Here is a 23,432-nt window from a genome sequence, read left to right on the forward strand (position 1 = left end):
GACTGCACTAAATTTATAGATCTGTTTGGGGGTATTTGCAAGAAAAAATACGCTAAATTTCCAATCCAAGAACACTGTCTTTTCCCATTTATTCATGTCTTCTTTTATGTCCTTTATTAACGTTTTATAGCTTTCTCCATAGAGATCATACATGTTTACCAAAGTTAACCATTCTTTCACCTGCAAATAATGAAACATTGCTTCTTCCTTTCTAATCTCATTTATTTTATTACCAGGAAATTTACACCTGGCTGGAGATCTGACAGGTATAGGTCGGCTCTCAAAGTTTTCCCCTCAATGTGGTCTGAATTTCTATTACATTTCACAGTATTTCTGTAATTGGGGTATGATTTATTTCCCACTTTCACTGATGATGAAAATTTTACCTTATATTGGGGGTTCTTTTCATCTGACTTGTTGGTGTTCAGGAAGGAAGGGGAGAAAGCACACCTTTGCTATGCTATCTCTCACAGGAAGTCTCCACCCCCTCTTCACAATGCACACATCCCCTCAAAACCTGTCGCCTGTTCTTTCTCGTCCTATCACTAGCCTGCCCAGACTACCCCAAGTTTTCCATGGGTTTATTAGGCAATTAATCTCATCGATCTTGAATTACCTATTTTATCCTTGTCTTCTAGTATCATTTAGATCTTTGGGTATTATTTCATCCTTTTTGCACAAACCATATTTTCTTCCTAAGCCAAATTATAAGCACAAATGAGACCAGGGTATATTTTATACCTTGTTTATGGGGTTAGTTTTATTTAGTTTTATTTTCTTTCTCTTTTTTTCATTCTAGCCTCAGAACTCCATAGCCAAGCAGACATTTACAAATTCTACACACACAGAAATGGAGCTTCTGGGCACTGGGGACCACACAGAGCCCAGCTCTCAGCCTCTCCTTAACCCTGAAGCACCACAGCGGAACCCAGGGCCCCTGGAGCATCTTTGACGGCAAAGGTCTCATAGTTCCATCCATCCTTTTACACACAGTACATCCTTTCCTGTCTTAGGAAAAGTCTGAGCTGCTACAGAAAAGCAATCTGATAGGACAAATTCGGGCAGAATTAGTACTAACAACTCTCACATTAATAGGGTTCACACCTTTGGGGAGGAAAACAGAACGTGGTGTCAGGATGGAGAATTTTTGCAGTTTACTCTCTTCTTACTAATAAGCTTTTGCATTGTTTCTCTATTTTTATTATGATCAAGTGGAAAAATCCACATAACATGAAATTACCATTTAACCATTTTTATGTGTACAATTCAGCAGTGTTAAGTATATTCATATTGTTGTGCAATCCATTCCAGAATTCTTTTCATCTTGTTAAACTGAAACTCTGTACCCTCCATCCCCAGCCCCTGGCAACCACCATTCTACTTCCTGCCTATGAATTTGACTGCTCTAGGTACCTCATAGAAGTGGAATCCTACAGAAATTGTCTCTTTGTGTCTGGCTTATTTCACGTAGCATGATGTCCTCAGGGTTCATTCATGTTGTACATGAATCTCCTCCTTTTTAAGGCTGAATAAATATTCCATTGTATATATTAAACCACATTCTGTTTATCCATTCATCTTTCTGTGGACACTTTGGTTGTGTATGTAAACGTACCCCCTATATAGAAGGAATTATAGACATTAAACAAGATATTGGGTCTATGTCCCTAAATGTAGATTAATATTGAAAAAGAAGGTGAATTCTAACTAATACAAAGCCTTTTGGCTACTGTGGTGCTCTCTTTTTCATCAACAATGTATTCAACTTTACAAAAATTAAAAAATCAGGAACAAATGTGAGGCTGTGCACTGAACAGCAAAATCAGTCAATCAGACCTTGACCACTATGGCTCCCATTTGCTGACCGAGCTGGGGAGTCTGCACAGGGCAGGGTCCTCGTTAGACTTGATCTTCTAGAAAGAGGCTCAGAGGTAGCGGTAGCTGCAGAAAAGCCCAGGGCAAAGGGGACATCTCTGGCAGCAAGACTCCGAGGGAAGGAAGAAGCCCCATAGCCCAGCTCCCACAGAGCTGTGTGTGCACATGTGTGGTGGCCTCAGCCTCCACAGTTCCCTGAAATGGGAGGGTGCGTGCCATCAGTGCAGCTGGCGTTAGGGAATGGGAAGAACACCTACCCAGGAAGTTAGGCTGACCTGAGTCCTGCCAGCCTTACCCGCTGTGGCCCTGAGCACCCTGTAACCTTGGCTTCTTCATCTTCCAATGGGTATTGCAACTCCTGCATGCAGGACAGTTGTTGGAATCAATAAAACATTTCAGAGGAGAGTGTTTGCTGGGCTTCAATGCCACCACCAAATGTCACAACTTTCTTCTAAACTGCTCATCAGCTAGGCAGGCGGGATGTGGCTGTGGGTGGGGTCCCAGGCTTCATCCTCTTGGCCGCCTGTACTACCTCTGCCCAATACTGTCCTCAGAACCTAATGGAGGGGCCAAAGGCCCCTGCTCCTGATGGTAACAGCACAAGTACTCATTCTTCACTTGTTCTTGTTTTTCAGATGGTCAGAGCCAGAAGGGCACATGGATACCAGAGGTGTCTGCTGCCAATTTAGTCATTTTTATAAAGGAATTGGAAGCCTGGGAAAGCCCATGTGGACCATGCAGTTTTCATCAATACTCCTTAAAAGACAGCTGATCACTTCCTCTAGGACAGACACCAAGTCCACATCACTCCTAAGTAGAGAGAGAGGCACAAAGAAACCTGGATCCTGGTTGTATCCCATCAAACTACTCAGAGATAGGAATGCACAGGAAGGTGCATAGATTGGGTTATTTTAAAAGCCAACAACTAATAAACAACTCCTCCATTTCTTCACATCCATCTCCAAATCCGCTGAGAATCCAGCAGCCACCATGGGTTAGAATTAGATGCATTTCCTGGTAGAAATCCACAAGGCAGTTGATTTGCCCCCTGCTTTTCAATAAACACAATTTAGCACCATGATAATGCTAACCACAGCGATGTGTGATTCAGACTCTAGGAAAGACTTGACTCTATTGAAGCAATTCAAGGAGAAAGAGGGTCTCACTTGTTCTCAGAGTCCCAGAGACAGAACTGCCAGGGCTTTCTCCACAGTTTCCCTACACAATCGTTCCTTTCTGAATTCCACCCAAGTGGTTTCTTCATTTTTTTCCTTTTGTTCAGATCTTGCTGAAGTTGAGGTAGACAACTGGTTCCAACTCCCCTAGGAGGATTTTAAAACATTCTAAAGCTATGACAAATGTCACTTCTTAGGTATCTACAACCCTAATTAGCCTCTGCTTATGTAAATGTGCCCCCCCTCCCACTCCCCATGGAGAAGGAATTATAAACATTAAGTTGGATATGGGATGTATGTTTCTAAATGTAGGTTAATACTAAGAAAGAAGGTGAGCCCTAACCAATTTGGCTCAGTGGATAGAGCGTTGGCCTGCGGACTGAAGGGTCCCGGTTTTGATTCCGGTCAAGGGCATGTACCTTGGTTGTGGGCACATCCCCAGTGGGGATGTGCAGGAGGCAGCTGATCAATGTTTCTCTCTCATTGATGTTTCTAACTCTCCCTTCCTCTCTGTAAAAAAGTCAATAAATATATTTTTTTTAAAAAGAAAGGTGAATTTTAACTAATATAAAAAAGAAAACTACACCCTCCTTTAACTCAACTTGGCAGCCTCCTGTGCAACCTAACCCTTTATTAGTGGAACTGAAAAGATTCCATTTGAAATAATATCTTCTTTAATGATAATAGCCAAGGTGAACATTTATAAATGGGTGTCTAATGGCTAACACTGAAAGGTGTTTACTGCATGTCAAGAACTATGCTTCATCGCCAAACCGGTTTGGCTCAGTGGATAGAGCACGGGCCTGTGGACTGAAGGGTCCCAGGTTCAATTCCGGTCAAGGGCATGTACCTTGGTTGCGGGCACATCCCCAGTAGGAGGTGTGCAGGAGGCAGCTGGTTGATGTTTCTAACTCTCTATCCCTCTCCCTTCCTCTCTGTAAAAAATCAATAAAATATATTTTTTTTTAAAAAAAAGAACTATGCTTCATGAACATCATTTCCTATTACTCGAAACAACCCTATGAAGTAGCTGCTATTCAATTTTATGAACGTGAAAGCTGAGGAGCACTGTAAGGGGAAGAGCTGGAATTTGAAATCAGGTGTCTGACTTCAACCCGCTCCCTTAATTAGAAGACTCTCCTGCTTCTCTTTTATCAGCTGCCAAATAGTAAAATGTTGGAGGTCCCAACAAGGAATATAAGCAAAAGTTCTGAAAATGATGGAAAAAAGTCTGGCTAATGGGCTCTGCCTTCACCATGTCAACTGGTTAGATGGTCCATTTGGCCAGCTCTCCCCTCCCCAGCATCCGTCCTCTTCGTCCTTCTCTCCCCCACTGCCCCTTCTGCTTTGTCCTGGGAAAAGGGTCCCCTTTATTAATGCCATTCCTGGAGATGTGTTTACACAGGGCAGGAAACTTAATATCAACATTCCCTGAAGGAGAGTGTCCTGTCACTTCTGTGAAGCACTTCAGGCCGGCAGAGTCCAGCCTCCCAAATCAACAGGCACTTATGCCCTTTAAACAGAATCTGATGGGAGAGTTTGTTTCTACAGAGAATCTTTGAGTTCCTGAGCCCGTTTGTTATGATGAGTTGAGAGGTGGTTGCGGTTGTGCATCCCCCAAACTCCCTCTGGTGCCTCAAGAGGCTCTCTAAGAAGGATCTCAGGGAATCTGCAAGGTGGGGAGGAGGGAAAACAGTGGACTTAGGCACTCAACGGGTGGGAAAGGACAAACCTGATGCGTGAATTCTGCAAGTCTCTATAAACTGGCAGAGGATGACTGCAATGGATCTGGCTTCAGCTTCATAACACTGATAGGATGTGAAAACTTTGGGGGCCTTAGAAGCCCAAAGGGCACACACCATCAGAGCCCAGCAGAACAGATCAAGGAATAAGTCCAGGTGGCTTTTACAAGGTAAAACATGAGGGCACCCAATTATCCATTTTCTCAGCTTCCTTGCTTGGCTCCTCATATCCAGCATCTGCACCTCTGTCACCCTGCCCTGCACCACTCTCCGCTCCCACTTTCATCAGAGGCAGCTCTCAGAGCTCCTCTGCCCCACGTCACTCTCTACCCTGGAGGCTCTGTCCTGTTTTCAAGTGATGGCTTCAAATAGAGCGGTGAGCCTCCTGGACATCTCACCTGCATGTCCCTCCTCCATGCCTCAGACCCACCATATCCAAAATGTTGGTCCCACCTCTAAGTGCCCTGTTTCTTTGTTGTTACCTTTGAGAATACCATTGGAGTTTTCTATGCTCTTCTCTCTTCTCCTGGCCTTCTAGGCTCGAGCTGCCTCTGCATGATTCTTACAGCTCCTCAATCTCCTCACTACCCAGCCCTGCACCAGAGCTCTACAAGGTCCCCTCTCTCTGTAAACCTGATCATGGATGGAGACATGCCCAATCCTGGCCTCTGCCGCTCAGGTCAGTCTCAACAGTGCCAGGCTGCAGTATGAATATGGAGCCAAAGGGGTTGTACATCTTAGGGTGAATTCCAGACTTTACCTTTTCAGAAAATGAACATTTATTTTGTAATTAGCATGCAATCATATCACAGACCCCAAAATGAATGAGGTATACTTCTTTTTGCATATACATATATTCTGAAATATGTATGAAATGAGGAAGGGAGAGAGAGAAAGAAACTTCAATGATGAGAGAGAATCATTGATCAGTTGCCTCCTGCACGCCCCCTACTGGGGATTGAGCCCATAACCTGGGCATGTGTCCTGATGGTGGACACTCAACCACCGAGCCACACCGGCCGGGCAATGAGGTATAATTCTTGCCCTGGAAACACTTCCAGTCTAGTGGAACTATAATCCAACTATAAGGATAGCACCATAAGTTACAGTGAAAACACTGGCCATGTCCAATTCTTGGGAATTTTGCCTGGAGCCTTGTCAGAAGCTGCAGATGCCCACAGAGAGATCTCCATGAGAGATCCCACCCAGCTTTCATGTAATGCACAACAAGAGCCTACTCTGCTCCCTCTCTACCATCAAGAGGCAGTGTGATCTGTTTTCTCTGATTCTTCCTCGTTTGCTTCTAGTTCTTCCAAACTCAGGTGAGTCAGAACAAGAGGTAAAAGTTGCCTGTGTCTAAAGCATTATGGAATTATTAGGGTAGAAAGAAAAAATGAGACCATCAGGTACCAGATGGATTGCCAAGGTGCTGAGTCATAATGGCTAACATTGTGCAGCACTTTCAGTGTGCCAGGGCTCCAGCATCCATGCTGTTCCCCACCATGATGATGGAGAGAAAGTCTCTCTCTCTAGTCAACAGCTAGACTCAGAAGATCTAATTACCCTGGACGTCCCATCAAAGAACTAGACTCACCAAGCCTAAGTGGTAAAACACAAGGGACTCCAGAAATACAGTAGAATGTGCTCCTCTCTCCATAGAAAGAAGTCAAATAAGAGCCTCCCAGTTCCTGCACGGTTCCTCCCTAGAAGTGCCACTTATTTCCCAGGCTATCCAGCAATCAGTGGCTGCCAGGCAGAAGGGGGAAGTGATTAATCAGATTCCCCAGCCCTCAGACAATGGGGGAAGCTCAAAAGGAAATGTGGGGTGAGAAATTCTACTCAACAATTGACTCAACTTTCTACTCAAAAGTTCCTCCAGACTTTTTCAATCCAGCAAATTAAGGTGTGGGGGCGGGGGGGGGGGGGGGGGGCGGCGCGTGGAGTGTACAAATTCCTGAAGGGAAAGTAGAATCCCACAGAAGTGAAGAAATGCTATTGGCCTGGTCCACATGACCAGTCAGTGATGTGAGGCATCAAATCCGGGATTCCTGCCTTGATCCAGTGTCTCATTTGCTACCAAGTGTTCCTCCTTTTCCTCATCTCCACCCCCACAAGGAAATTATCAGTGAAGCAGGAGGGCCACACAGTCTAAGGAGAGATAGGAGAGATTCTCCATGAACATGGAGAATCCAAAAGAAATTATGTAAACTCGAATGCCATCTCTGGGTGGGCAACTTCAGAATGACCCACTCCCCAGGCCATGTCAATGGGGGGATGAGAAGTTGTCTTACACATAACTTCCCACAGCTCTTTCTCTTCAAACTGTGGCTATAGGGGCTCAACAGAAAGATAATGACCCCTGTCTTCACCCATGCCCTTCCTTGGCCAGTTTGGCCTGGTGATTTCCCCTTGACTTTTCTCCCATGTCCTCTGCCATCACTCACTTGTTCTCCAGGCTAAAGAATGCTGCTGACAGCCTCTCTCGGAGTCACCTGCTATCTGTCTCCATGCCAGCCATATCTCCTCTCTCTCTCTCTCTCTCTCTCTCTCTCTCACACACACACACACACACAGTGTGTATATACTCCCAATCTACTGATTCAATCATATTTACCCTCTATGCATAAAGCCCCAAACACCTTAGCCTGATTTTCAAGACCCTCCATATCTGGTCCCAACTGTGTCAACCTTGCCAGTCCCTCCAGGGGAACCAAGCTGCCGGAATGCTGGGAAAAGGCCCAACATAGGTGGCCATCTGGGGTGGAGCACTTCATGGAGAGGTGAGAAGTAGAGAGAGTCCACTGTGAGCAACCCTGCATGTGTACCTGAAGAGGAGTTCAAAGCCAAGAGCTAGAAACACTGGTGGTCAACCCAAAGTGAAAGGCAAGGAATGGCTAAAACCAATAAAACTGGTTGCAATAGTCGACTGTTAGTGAAAGTGCTGATATTGTTTTGATGAGACTCTATGGATGCTGCAATAGTCGACTGTTAGTGAAAGTGCTGATATTGTTTTGATGAGACTCTATGGATGCTATGGCATAAAGTGAGTGAGGAGTTATGTGGTGTTGTTGAGAATGGATCTTTTGTGTGGATGAAAGACTTATAGATGTAAAGAAGCATAAAAGATAGAAAATGGAGAAACTGCCATTGAAAGTATTATTGTAGTTTCTCAGAACCTCACAGAATTACCATACAATCCAGCAATTCCACTTCTGGGTAAATACCCAAAAGAATGAAAGCAGGGATTCAGCAGATATTTGTACACCATGAGAAACAACATGTGGACAGAAAAAGCGGTTGTACAGGAAGTATTGTCACGGGGGTGATGTGTCATAAACTGGGCAGGTCATGGTGGGTAGTCATGCTCCAGGCATATAACTTCTTTAGTAAAAGGTTTATTTTTGCCTTAAGCAAGCTCTGCCCATTGTTTCTGTGCATCTAGGCTCACACATCTTTGAAACACCTCCTTTTGGACACCTCGAAAGGGAAACCACCCTGAAGAGAGCAAGCACTGAGTCTTGTTAACTATCCTGTAATTCAATTCCTGCCTTGCTTCCTCCCACCTTCACGTAATCTTCCTATGTTTCCTCCCTCATTCCAAATGCATAAAAGAAGCTGCCAACTGTCATTTTGGGAGGCATTTTTTTCTCAGACTCTTGAGATCTTGCTTCTAGGCATATCCTCTGTTTGACTCAAGTTTTTATAAAAATGTTCTACAGGTTTTAATGTTCTTACCTCAACAAGCATTATTCACAATAGCTAAAAGGCAGAAGCACCCCAGATGAATAGACAAAGAGAATGTGGTAGATACATACAATGGAATATTTTCAGCCTTTAAAAAGAATAAAATTTGGGTGGAGGGTACAACATGAATGAATCTGGAGAACATTAGGCTAAGTGAAATAATCCAGACACAAAAGGACAAATTTATTATTTTTAAAATATATATATATTTTTTATTTCAGAGAGGAAGGAAGAGGGAAAAGATAGAAACATCAATGGTGAGAGAGAATCACTCATCAGCTGCCTCCTGCCTGCCCCCTACTGGGGATCAAGCCCACAACAGGGGCATGTGCCCTGACTGAGAATCGAACTGTGATCTCCTGGTTCATAGGCTGACGCTCAGTCACTGAGCCATGCCAGCTGAGCAGGACAAATCCTTTATGATTCCACTTATATGGATATTCAGAGTAGTCACACTCATAGAGATAGAGGGAGAAGGGTGTTTTTAAGAAGCTGGGGAAGGGGGGGATAGAAACAGAGTCTCAGTTTGGGAAGATGAAAAAGTTCTGGATATGGATGGCAGTGATGGTTGCACAACAATGTGGACACTTGAACCCACTGAAATGTACACTTAAAAATGGTAAAAACGGTCAATTTTATGTTGTGTATATTTTATCAGGTTTTTTTAAAAATTCATAATGGGAAGTAAAACCCTTTTAGACCTAAATTTGAATTGAAAGTATTGGTATCAACACATGATAAATTTTATCTTATCTTTGGGTGGGGTGGGGGAAGTACTTCCTAACCTCTATACTGAATGACTAACCCAATATCCAAAAGCTCACTGGCAGAGCTAGCTCTAAGAGTGGTGTCCAAATACTATTCCTCATTAAAAGGAGCCAGGGCTTCTTGGAGAAGTGGCCAAATCCAGGTCTGGGAGGAGAAAATGCATAAGAAGAGCCTGGAACATTTTGTAGTATGGAAAGCAGGAAAAGGTCAAACTAAGATTTTGTAAAAAAAATTCAGGAACCAATTTGAACAAGTTCCCACTGGCAAAGATGGAACAATCTGAGCATCAATTAGGATAATAACTACATGGACTAAGAGACAAAAAAATTCATTTCAGTGGTAATTTTTGAAGGATGCTAAGGGAAGTTATTATTTCAAATGCTGAAAAGTAAAGCAAAAGAAGTAAGCATTTCGCCTGCTTTTCATTACAAACTGTATCTCAGAGTTACCAAATATATATATATTATATATATACATATATATAATATATTATACATATTATATATTATATATATTATTAATTTTACAGAGAGGAAGGGAGAGGGATAGAGAGTTAGAAACATCAAAGAGAGAGAAACATTGACTAGCTGCCTCCTGCACGCCCCCTACTGGGGATTGAACCCCACAACCAAGGTACATGCCTTTGACAGGAATCGAACCTGGGACCTGACGCTCTATCCACTGAGCAAAACTGGTTAGGGCAAATATTTCAAAAACTAAGTTTTTTTATTGTTATAGATGTATTCCAGATAATAAATGAGAAAGGAATGAGAGCATTAGAATGTCACCATTTGTAACCCCCTAATGAAATAATGGATCTAGGCAGTGATCATCAAAGGCTGCTGAATGTGATCAAGTCTGTTTTTCCAGGCACAGATTTGCATGAGATTAAGGGACAGAGAAACATTAAATGCCACAAAGAAAACAATCAACAAAATCCCGACTATAGGAAACTCTACAGGAAAAGCCTAGTATCTTTAACAAATATATTGAAAGAAAAAGAAGAAAGGGTGAAAGGGGAACCTATAGCTTAAAAGAAACTTAAGAGGCAACATATAGACCTTATTTATTATTTACATCTTGATTTGAACAAATGTTAAAGAAAACTAGACAAATGGGAAATTTGAACACTGACTGTATATTTAATGATATTAGTGAGTGATAGCTAATTTGTATCAGAGTGGTACTTGCACTGGGGCTATATTTGTAATACATGCCCTTATATCTTTTAGAGATATAAGTATTTGTAGATAAAACAGTAAGTTGTCTGGAATGCCCTTCAGAATAACATCATTTGGCGGGGGGGGGGGGAGGGGGGGCGTGGGGCAGAGGGGATGTAGATGAAATACAGCTGGTAATGAGTTGATATTTGTTTGAAGCTGAGGGATGAAGAGTTACTCTCTACTTCTGCATATATTTGAAATTTAACATATTTAAAATTTGTTTAAAAGGCAAGAATTGAACTTAAAATCTTCATCTTCACCTCTATACCTCTTGGTGCTTTGGCTAATCCATCCTAAGGTGTCTTGTGACGCTTACCCGCATAAACAGTACTTTCCCCTGTAATTATCAATATTCTATTCAAGGCCACTCCCATCACTGACCTCACTATTATCACAAAAGAAGGTGGGATTACAAGAGGGTGGGACCCAGCCTCGGAGAGCCGATTAGCCACACCCCTCTTCCTTCCCTGGACAGGGAAGGTAGGATCTGGTTTGGGAACTAGGAACAACCTCAATTTTTGCCCCTTCTTCCCATCTCAGCATGGACACAAGCCACACGCTGTGCGGTGTCCTACTGCTAAAGCACATGCACTTGAACTCCTCCAAACATCCTTGCAGCATGCCGCTTTCTTTCCATCAGAGCTCTTTCTCTAATTGGGGACGAGTCAGAAATGCAGAGAGAGGAAAGGCAGTCATCCCCTTGCAAGAGTGAGGCAAAAACAAAACAAAATAGAAAGCCACTACTTTTTGCCTGTCTACACTCTCACCAAAGTTATACCCAGAATGCTACTCCAATCCTGCCACCCCACTGTTCTCCTTTCATGTCTTCTCTCCCAGAGGCCAAGTCCAAAGTCTTTAGATGCCTCTGCTTCCTTCCCAGCCTGATGCCCTCCCACCCTACACCATGGACTAGCCAGACTCGAGACATCCTCACCCTGGAACATCCTTGCCTCCATGCAGCAAACTCCTAATCATCATTTAGGACTCAACACAGGAATCCCCTCCTCCAGGAAACCTGGTCTGAACTTCCGGGTCCAACGCCAGTTTAAGAATTCTAGGGGCTCCCGTGAAACCCAGATTGACCCTGTTACAGCTCTCCATACACTGAGACTGCACATTCACTTTATACCCCCCACCAGACAGCGAGCTGCTGGCATGCAGAGACCACCTTGTTCATTTCTGATCTCCGAAGTCTAACAAGTGCCCCGCTCACAGGAAGCAGGCAGAAATATTTGCTGGCTGGCTGCTGGATGGAGCAAATGTGTCTGGTACTGGTGTGTGTAACAGAGCTCTACCCTCTGTGGATCTCTACTGCCTCCCAGGAGCTCAGACACTGAATGGGTTTAGTAATAACGAAAAAGCAAAGGAACAATAAACTGAGACCAACTCTGAGGTCACTAACCCATGGCTTCCTAAAGCTATTTTTACATTTCAGTAGCTACGTATTTTATTATTATAAGAAAAAATAGCCCTAGCTGGTTTGGCTCAGTGGATAGAGCATCAGCCTGCGGACTGAGTAGTCCCAGGTTCAATTCCGGTCAAGGGCACATGCCAGGGTTGCGGGTTTGATCTCCAGTGGGGGAAGTGCAGGAGGCAGGCGATCGATGATTCTCTCTCATCATTGATGTTTCTATATCTCTCTCCCTCTCCCTTCCTCTCTGAAATCAATAAAAATATATTAAAAACAAACAAACAAACAAAAATTAAAAAGAAAACTGGGCCATCAAACCCAAAATTTCACAGATACTGTCGCTTAAAATGAGGCAGGTTGCCTTGGAAACCTGCTTTACACAGACTGCATGGATTTGAGTGTGATGCAAGTTCATAAAGGTTATGTGTTACTATGGTAGCTTTGGTATGGGGAAGGTCAGCCCACATCAGCTATTATCATGGGGATGCCATAAGACCCTGGATTTTTAATCTCCCAAAGGGCCCTGGAGCAGCCCTTTTTAGCATTTCTGCTCCTGGCTGATTTCTTAACCTTATAAATGCAGACGCTCGAGCTAAGAGAGGCATATAAATGGTCCAGAGTCATCCAGCACGAAAATGAGAGCACAGAACATGATTCTCAGGGCCTTTGGTACCAGACCAATGTGGTTTCACCTCAATGATCTCCCCTAAAAAAATGGGTTGGGAGCTACTGCTCACATTTCCCAGCAAATTGGAGCTTCACAAATCACTTCAAGGGGGCAACTGTTGAGAACTTACTAATATGCTCAAGCTTTAAATTGGCTCTATCTAATATACCGTAAGATTAAAAAAACTATGTTTTCACACACAACTCTCCCGTTTGATTGGCTATTTATTATTGGCAGTTTTTTCAATCAATTCCCATTTTTGCTCTATTTAAGGCAGGGGTGGGGAAATCTTTTTTCTGCCAAGGGCCATTTGCACATTTATAACATCATTTGAGGGCTATACAAAATTATCAACTTAAAAATTAACCTGGCCCTAGCCAGTTTGGCTCAGTGGATAGAGCGTCCACCTGTGGACTGAAGGGTCCCGGGTTCGATTCTGGTTGCAGCCTTGGTCCCTAGTAGGGGGCATGCAGGAGGCAGCCGATCAGTGATTCTCTCTCATCATTGATGTTTCTTTCTCTCTCTCTCTCTCTCTCCTTTCTTCTCTGAAATCCATAAAAATATATTTTTAAAAAATTAGCCTGCTATATTTGGTTAAACATTTAATTAACTTACCCCTAATGCTTTGGCAGGGCCAGACCAAATGATTTCTTGGGCCTTATACAGCCTGCAGGATGGATGTTCCCATCCCTGATTTAAGGGATCTTCTGCAGGAGCCAGACTTGGCCACTAATCTTATTAAAACTTTCTTCAATGATGAAATAACTAAACAGTAACTTTTATGGTTGTTTAAACATATAGGTATACACATGCCTGCATATGTATGGTAACTAAAAAGTCAAAAGATTAATGCTTAACAGTGGTTATCTTTGGATGGTAAGATTATCAAATATTTGTGCATTGGTTTATATGAGTTTTTCATTTTTCCATATTAAACATACATCGAGTTTAATAAAACAAGAATTAACTTTTTCTGGTACCATTGGAAAAATATGTTTCTTTCTGAAGGCATCTTTTGACCTGGAAAGCATTTTCTTTTTTCAAATAAGTAGTCTTTTCCTATTAAGTGTGCACTCCGTGAGAACCACATTCCTTCTTTAGGGTCAAGTTAAGTTCTCTCCATATGCCAGGGAAAGGTTTTATTTGTTGTTTGTTTTCCCCGCCTACTCAATTTTGAGGGTAACCTGTATTATTGCCTCTCTTTACCTGGTTTGATTTATGGTCTTGGAAGTCAGGTCATTCTTTGCTAGGTCGAAGAAAAAAGAAAAAAAAAAAAAGAAGGTTTCCCCACCTAATACCTGATAAAATATCTGAAAAGGTCATTGCAGACCTTGACAGAAACACATGCAATTTCAAACCAATCTGATAAAACAGCAACTAGAAAACTTTTATCAGAAGAAAATGTAACTTGCCATTTCCCAGCTCGATTGACTGAACTTTTTTATCTGAAATGACAGACATCATAAGATAGGAAAAGCTGCAGATAAGAAACCAAACGGTGTTGTCTTGAATCAGATCCGATTGTCTGCCCCCGGTTCAAACTCCCACACCTGCTTGAATGGGTCAATGAGCGTCTCTTGGCATGGTCCCTGCGGGGTTTGGAAACATCGCGAAAGTGGTGAACTTTGAGACTTCAGCGTTTATTCTGTGATTATAATTAACCTGCTCACCAGTTGCTATCGATCGATTCTGAATGGAGGTGATAAAGTTTGACTGGATTGCTAGAAGTAGAAACGAAGATTGGAAGCGGGAAGAAAAAAGGAAGTTTAAGAAAATAATGTAAGGACGGCATTCAATTTTAAGAAGCCACGCTGGGTCTGTGATTGGTTTACTAATCCTCAAAAACTTCCCGCCAAATTCTGGTAGTGACTCCTGGATTTACTGTCCTCCAAAATAAAGTATATCTGTGGCTATTCAACAGAGAGAAAGACAGCCTGGCATTCCACACCTGCAGAAGCCTCCCAATGACTTTAAACATATGGAATGACTTACCTGCCTGGATTATATTCCTCCTTTGGGGAAAAAGAAGATATTTAAAGACACGAAGTCAATTTGGGAGATTCTGCAAAATGCTGAAGGCCAGAAAAGCAAATTCCCTTCATTCAGATAAGAGGCTTGAATATCCCAGTTCAATTCTGATTACAAAGCAGTAATAGATAAAACCATAGGCCCCCTGCCAGAAACGAGAAAGCTTCCACCGATGGCTTCTGTGTTCAGCTCAGAGCAATGCCACACGGGTTGTCTGGTTGGGGTTTTATTCACTTTCTTGATCCATGCCCCTACTCCCACCTTCATTAAAAACATAATTACTGCCCCCCCCCATCTTCTCTGCTCCTCCCACAAATACATTTGAATCTACAGAAAAGATGGTTTTCATTTTCGTTTAGGAAAGGTATTTGAGAGCCATATGGTTTTGCTCTCATGCAGCCAAACTACCCCCTCCCCCCAGGCTCCCCTCAGTGAGAATCCTCTAGTGTGGAGGGTCTGAATTCTGGGAAATCTCTCTGTAATTCTCTGCACACCAGAATCAGGAGGCTGAAAAGGAAGTTTGTGCAGGGCAGGGATTCCTAACATTGCAAGTTCTGCAGTATCAGAATGAGATGGACGGTCGGTCACTCGGGAAGACATTGCACTGGAAAGACATTGGGGGAAGCAGGAAAACACAGAAGAGAAACTACACTGGGGAGAGGGAGCAGGTGGAGAGCCAAGTAATAGAAAAGCCTATGGTTTCATTGAGTCCTTCCACCAACACACATCTTCTGTTTCTGCAGGGATAAGGGCTAATGAAAAGTGTGGTAAATGGGGGAAAACACGGTCCTGGAAGTTGGATTTATGTGGGTCCTAAACCAGAGCTGCCGTGTTCTACCTGTGGGAGCTGGGGCAGATTACTTAATCTTTCTGAGCATCAGTTTTCTACCCAGCAAAATGGAGATAATATCTACTTCTCAGGAAGGACTTAAAAGTCCTTGACAACTTCCTCTTTGACCCTTGATAAAGGATCCAACTTCCTATATAGAAATTGCACATATATAATGCAAGATACAGGCATATATGTAGCACAGGATATAAGCTATTATCTCTAAAAAGTTATTAGCTAGCCCGGCCGGTGTGGCTCAGTGTTGAGTGTCGACCTATGAACTAGGAGGTCACGGTTTGATTCCTGGTCAAGGCATATGCCCGGGTTGTGGGCTTGATCCCCAGTGTGGGGCATGCAGGAGACAGCCGATCAATGATTCTCATCATTGATGTTTCTATCTCTCTCTCCAAAGTCAATAACAAAATTTATTTTTAAAAAGTTATTAGCTAGTTTCCAAACATTAATGTACCCAATCTTGCACTTTTATTTCATACAACTTAAAACAGACCAGAGGTTATCCTATTATAACCCCACTCATATTCTCTTTCCTACCTTCTTTCTTTAGAAGGAGACAAAGGAGTAGCTCTATAGGTAGCCGATAAAAAGTTTAAATAATTCTTCATGGAGTGTGTTACATGAGACCAAGGTCAATACAATAGAGACACTCATTCCCAAACCATGAGAGAGCATTATTGCCCCTTATTCAGAATGTTCAGGCCAACAAGGCACCAGCAGACAAACACTTTCAGATGTCAAAAAGGCCCCTTCAAGTTTTTGAAGCAGCAGCAGCATCCCGGGTCTTCAAGAATTGCCCTCTTCTGTAGCAAAGCAATGATAAAACCAGCGATCCTGCCTCTTTCTTATGCAGGCAGATGCAGCAACATTTGTAACTCGCTTCAGCTCTAAATTGCATACAACTCAATTGTCTTAAAAGAACAGGCTGAAAGGAATTGACTGAAGGATTTACCTTGCCCTGGAAAACAGTAATTTGTTTTCTAACACAATCCCATCATTGCCCTAGGTTAGTGGTTTTGGGGAAATCTAGCCCCAATGTAACCCGAGGGAGGGAGAAGTGCTCACACCGGTGAATGTGCCCAAGAGGGGAGCCATGTCAGTGTGGGGGTGGGGGCAATTGACAATTGCTGCCTGAGATCTGCTAACTAACCCCATAGATACTGAGAGTAGGAAAAGGGTTTTGTCCCTTCAGTAAAGCAATCTGTTGGATAGCAAAAATCAAAAGCCAAATTCAATAAACATTTGTTTTGAAGTACTTTTCCTACACATCCATAAACTAAATATAGAACCCCATTAAAAAAAAAAGGGGAAATTAATTCATGGCTACTGTATGCCCCTTTAAAAACGTAATTGGTTAGCCCTAGCCAGGTTTGCTCAGTGGATAGAGCCTCAGCCTGTGGACCAAAGGGTCCTGGGTTCGACTCCGATCAAGGGCATGTACCTCAGTTGCAGGCTCCTCCTGGCCAGGGCTCTGGTTGCCTCCTTGCAGAAAGCAACCAATCGATGTGTTTCTCTCACATCGATATTTCTTTTTGTCTTACCCTCTTTCTTCCACTCTGTCCAAAAAAATCAATGGAAAAATATCCTCTGGTGAGGATCCAAATATATATATAAGAGGGTGGTACTTATTTTTATTTATTTATTTTTAATATTTTTATTGATTTCAGAGAGAGAAAGATAGAAACATCACTGATGAGAGGGAATCATTGATTAGCTACCTCCTGCATGCCCCCTACTGGGCATCGAGCCAGGAACCCAGGCATGTGCCCTTGACCAGAATTGAACCAGGTTCAGTCCACTCTATCCACTGAGACAAACCAGCTAGGGTGAGGGTGATCTTTAAAAACAAAAACTTTATTGGTTTAACTTTTTAAATTGGTAATATACCCACATGCTTCACAAATGAAAAGGTTGCATTTGCACATTCATGTTCACAGCAGCATTATTCACAAGTCAAGAGGTGGAAACAACTCAAGTGTCCAAGATGGATGAATGAATATACAAAATACATGCAATGGACATTATTCGGTGTTAAAAAGGAAGGAAACTCTGCCATGCTACTATAGAGGTGAACATTGAGGACAGTATGCTCAGGGAAATAAGCCAGTCACAAAAGGACAAATACTGCAGTGTATGATTCCACTTATATGAGATACTTAGACTAGTCAAATTCATAGCGACAGAAAGTAGACTGGTGGTTGCCAATTCCGAAGAGACTGGGAAATGAGCAGATGTTTAATGGGCACAGTTTCAGTTTTGCAAGAGGAAAAAGTTCTGAAAAATCTGTTTCACAACAATGCGAATATATTTAACACTGCTGACCCATACACTCTGGGGTAAAAGAAAATAAAACTTAACTTTAACCTCCCTGTATTCTAAATGGATTTTCTTGTCATTTAAGGAATTAAAAATGAAGCACAAAGTTACTATTAAAAATGGTTAAGAAGTTTTAAAAATTCAAAATTTCCAAGGTATAGACGGTGAAAATTCATTTCCACCATTATGCTTCACCGGCCCTGCTATCCCCCCATGAGCAATCAAGGGTACACATTCCCTGTGCATACTATTTCCAGAGATAAATTAAGCCTTAAGTCTTTTCAAAGACATATAACCTTTTCTTTCCTTTTTTTTTTTTTTTTACACAAATATCATGCCACACATCCTGCACTTACAATGTCTTGGAGAGGACTCCATACCATTAACATAATGAACTTCTGAATGTTTATGCTTTCATGATATCCTATTGTTTGCCTGTGCCATATGTATACAAACAGCCCCTTAATAATGCACACTTAGAGTATTTCCTTTTTTTACTACAATGAGTGCTGCAACTAATATGTGCCAGTTTATTTCTAGAATAAATTCCTAGAAGTTGAATTTCTGGGTGAGTAGTAACCTACTTTGTAATTTGTTGGCTATCACCAAGGGCTCTCCTAATGGTTGGACCAATTTACACTCCCACCCACAGGTATCAGACTTCCTGTTTCCTCGCACCTCAGAGTATGTTTGTTTTCTTAGCGAATTTAAGTAAAAAGATAAAAAATTTTAAAAAATGGGGAGGGATACAGAAGAAAGTGTTATCAAAAACTGTCTCCTGTGCATGCATTATTCCGCCCGAGGGCTTAGAAAGTGCCTAGCAAATGTGGCCTGACCTTTTGATGAGACACAACTGGGCAGGTGACAGGTCTCCACACACCTTTCCCATTTAATTGGTTCTCAGCTGAGCACCACAGACCAGCCCAAGGCTGATTGACCTGCTCAGGGTGGTAACCGGAAAGTTAAACAACTGGTTTTCCCAAAGACTGACAAATCATTCTCTAGCCAAACACATTACTTGAAGAGTTGGGGGGGGGGGGGGGGGGGGGGGAGTTGATCTTATACAGTTTCTTATATAAATGAATTGGCTCTGAAAGCAACCGGCCTCAGAATTTTCCTCCAACCTACAGCATACGCTCAGAATACAGTGAAAGAGGCAAAGCTTTTAAAGAAACCATCTGGGTAACATAGAGTCATATACATGTATTTCACTGTATTGTTAATTTTTTTAACCAACCCTTTAAATGATTCAAAAATTTTGAGATCCTTTGAAAATATTATAACTGATTGTTTCTCTATTACACAAGAGAACTGTCATTTTATAATAAAATATATTTTAATAGTGTTTCCAGTAACATCTACCAAAGTGCCATTTCCTTCAAGGCATATTTACATGTAATTTCCATTGTTCCCTTTTCAGCCTATGTATTTACAAGCATTAATTGGTACAAAAACCAACTTTGTGTTGTAATGTACATGCAATAAAATACTCATTTTATTAATAGTACCTTTCCACCAGTTTTGACAAATTGCTCTACCTGTGTAACCACTGTGATTGGTTTCTTTAAAAGAAGGCAGATACATTACCCTACTATAGCTATTTCACATGAACACAAACACAGACCTGCAACCATAAAACGCAAGAATTCCTTGCACAGCTCCACTGGCCGATGGCAACGCAGTCTCAGCACTTCCAGTGCCCAGGGGTTTATTATTAAGACAAACCATGTCCCCTATTCCATTTCAACAACTACAATCAAGTGTGAGAAAGTGTTCTCAAACTTAATACTGGCTCACCTGGAGCAGCACAAGGTTAGAAGGCCACAGACGTTTGCCTTTTAGATATCTGTGTACACAGTCACTCTCACCCTCACTTATCCACCCCGTGACTTCTGCAATCTCAACAGTTCCAGTGGTTTCCCAAAGTTTCCAGAACCTTCTCCCACACTGCTCACTCTTTTCTGAGGCTCCCCAGTTGGCCTCCTCAGTGGCCATTGTGTGCAGTTTGACCTGGGCAGAGGACTGAGGCAATTGCCTCCTAGATCTCTTCTCAAATATTTGCTAAGTGCCCAGCATGTGCCAGGCACTTAAATATGAGTAATACTCTGTACCTGCCCTCACTAAGGTCACATAATTCCATTAATGCAGCCTAATTGACGACTTCAATTGTTGTTTTAGGGTCAAGGCTCATATTGAACTTGGAATGAATTAAGTTCATATACAATGCAGTCAAGGTAGAAAAATTCCTTCCAACCTAAGTGCAGGGCTTTACAGAGGCCTCTATTAGCTTTTATTACTTTGATTTTTGCCTTATTAAAAATCCAACATAAGTATTCTGGCAAGATATTGTTAATACTAAGGAGATTCATATTATAGAAAAAATAGAGGTGTGTTCTTATTTTTCCTCATTAAAATTAAAAACAGTTTTGGAGTGAAGGGTGAGTTAGTCTGTGTGGTTTTACCTATGGTGACAAATACCAAGCTATGTTGTATCATTCATGGTACTACAGTGTGATAGTAAATGGGCATAACTTTTTTTCTTTTTTCTTTTTCTTCCCCCTTTTTTTTTTTAAATCCTCACCTAAGGATATTTTTTCCATTGATTGTTTTAGAGAGGGTGGAAGGGGAGGGAGGGAGAGAGGGAGGGAAAAAAAACATCGATGTGAGAGAGGCACATGATTGGTTGCCTCCTGCACTTGCCCAGCGGGGGCCAGGGATAGAACCTGCACCCCAGGTATATGCCCTTGACCGGAATCAAACTGGTGACCCTTCAGTGTGTGGGTCAACATTCTAACCACTCAGACACACCAGCCAGGGCTTCTTTTTTCTTTTCAAATTGCAGGTACTTTTCCTGGCAAACTCCTACTCAACCTTCAAGGCCAAATGGAGATGGCACCACTTAGGTGAAGGCTTCCAGATTCCTAGACAAAGGGAAGAACAACCTCTTTCTTCTCTCCTTTGCTCTGAGCTCATTACTGTAGCATGCTGCTGGGTCACTTACCCATTTTCATGTCTGTTTAGGGTGACCAACCATCCTCATTTGTTAGGGACTGTCCTAGGTTTAACATTAAAATTCCCAAGTCCCGGGAAACCCCTCAGTCCTGAGCAAATCAGGAAAATTGGTCACTCTACATGAGAGTGTGAGACTGTTTAATGAAATAGCCATCGTTACTGAGGGGCCAAGTACTTCACAAACATTACCTTATTTTTCTTATTTAAGAGAACACTAAAAGTAGTTACATCATCCTTTTTTAAAAAAAAAGAGAAGAGACAGAGAGAGGTAAGTAACTTGCCCAACCAAGACCACAGGGACACGTGAAATTGAAATCTAGGTTTGCCTGAGTCACACCATCACACTATATGGCCATCTTAGGGCCTGGTGGCAACTCTACACAGCAAGCTCTAAGTAAACACTGCAGAATCAGTACTTCTTTATCATCATCCTTCTATCAGTCACTGCCAGCTAATGTGCCAGGATTGGTCTTGAGAAAGCTACCAGGCATTTTCAGGAGGATCCACGTGATAGGAGGAACATATAAAAAGCCATTGACTCATGCCCTAGCTGGTATGGCTCAGTGGATAGACTGTCAGCCTATGGACTGAAGGGTCCCAGGTTCAATTCTGGTCAAGGGCACATGCCCAGGTTGCAGGCTCCACCCCTGGGGGGGGGGGGGCATGCAGGAGGCAGCCTATCAATGATTCTCTCTTATCATTGATGTTTCTATCTCTCCCTCTCCCTTCCTTTCTGAAATCAATAAAAAATTTTTTTTAAAAAAACACACCCATTTACCCTAACTTGCTTATATCTAAGTGCCACCTGAAGATGTGAATGCCAACCAATTCAACCTGCCTTGTGTTCCCTCACAATTATAACATGGAATCTTTCATGACTGGCCCATTTGAAACACTTGGCTATGTGCAGAAGAGACAATCCAGCTGTTAGACCCAAGGGCCATCTTCAGGTGGGACTTCCTGAGCTGGTGGGACAGAGCAGAGTGCTGGGAAGACAGCCACACTTCTTGGCAAGACAGCACTCCTTGGAGGTCAGCTTGCCATCTGTTAACACTGGAATTTGGGAAACATTACTTCTCCAACAGCCTCCTGCATGGTATGGGCTACATTTTAGGATCTAAATACTCACTGCCTGCACTCACACTGTTTTTGTTTTTGTTTTCTGCATGGTTGCAGTTGTAATTCTGATGATCCCGGAAGTATCGTCCATTTTTAGCTTTTGACCTTCTCTTTTTTTCCCTAACCAAACACCAAATTCTCGCTCCAGGGTTATAGGGGTTAGCAATCAACCTCCCCACCCCACTTCCAAGTTAAAAGAAGTGGAACTATGGGACCCTTTTATTTTATTTTGATTTAGTTGAGAAAGAGAGAAACATTGATTCGTTGTTCCACTTATTTATGCATTCATTGATTGATTCTTATATGTGCCCCTGGGATGGAACCAAGAACCTTGGCATTTCAGGATGATGCCCTAACCAACTGAGCCACCCAGCCAGGGACCTCTTTTAAAACAGAAGTTCTAGAGAGAGAGCCAGAGTTCTAAGAACGCAGGGCGAAGTGCCCCACCCCACCCACACAACCACCGGAGCGGCCATTGTATGGAGATGTGGGGCACGCTATCTCTCTCAGGTCCTCCCAAAGGCTCCGAAGGGCCCCCTCCTCCCCTGGGGTGTGCCGTCTGGCTCCCCCGCAAGGGGGAGGGGGAAACGAGGAGCCACAGACCCAGCTCCGGCGCCACTTCCACGGTTAATCAGTTCACATGAGATGTGTATTTGGCTGGATTCCCCGGGGGACCTTCCCTGGCCACCCAGGGTCAGAGAATAATTTAAAAGCTCTTCAAAGCACGGGTCCTTCTCCGAGCCAGCCCAAGACTGGAAACCTGGGAGGGACAGGCTTTCCTCTTCAAAGTGAGAACAAATGTGAAAGGATTTAGCACTTAGTAGGTAGTCAATAAATGTTAACTTTGTTTCTCCAGTCTGGGCCTCCCCTCCCCCCCAAGAGCCAGCGCCATCCACACCCTAGCGTGGCCCCGAGGTCGTTTGCATTTTTAACTAGAAGTTGCCACTTCCCTTCCCCAACCAGCCCAAAGCACCGAGGCCCTTTCTCAGATTTCATTTTGCTCATCTATAAATCAGGGCAGGGGGGCACGCGTCTGGCGTCTTTCCCAGGTGTGACATTCAAATGAAATATTACATTGTGCCCATGACGATGATTAGTTCTAACCGCAGCCCGTGGATACAGAGGCGGTCTGCGTTCAAGTCACTTTCTGTTCAAGGCAGGTATGTAAGATTAAAGAAACCTCTCTGAGTTTCCCTTGTTTCCGGACACTGACCAGCCTGCCTTTCACAGATACTCCTGGGCACATGGGTCCCGGCAAAGCGACAATACGCTCTGGCCCCGAGGCCCCCACCTGAAGCCGGCCCCAGTTCCACCCATCTCCATCGCTCCGGTCCCGCCTTTGTTCCGGGTGTGAAAGCCCCGGCAGCAAAATCATCTGCCACCCCGAGGGATCCTCCAACTGGGCCGCCAAATGGCCCAGGAGATCTTGGCTGCCAAGCCCGACGTAACCGGTTCCCTGCGGAGGACCGAGCGACGGCCGGGAGGAAATGAGGCAGAAACCCAGCGAT

At 43.0% G+C, this 23,432-nt stretch overlaps 1 protein-coding gene across 4 annotated transcripts in view; it reads right to left on the reverse strand.

Moving 5' to 3' along the window:
- GATA4 (GATA binding protein 4) overlaps positions 1–23,432 on the reverse strand; it is an 84,902-nt gene that overhangs the window by 29,014 nt on the left and 32,456 nt on the right. The window lies entirely within an intron of this gene.

Source organism: Myotis yumanensis, unplaced genomic scaffold (genome assembly GCF_028538775.1).
Source record: "Myotis yumanensis isolate MYYU_CA2020_CCGP unplaced genomic scaffold, mMyoYum1.0.hap1 SCAF_5, whole genome shotgun sequence".
Lineage (NCBI taxonomy): Eukaryota > Metazoa > Chordata > Mammalia > Chiroptera > Vespertilionidae > Myotis > Myotis yumanensis.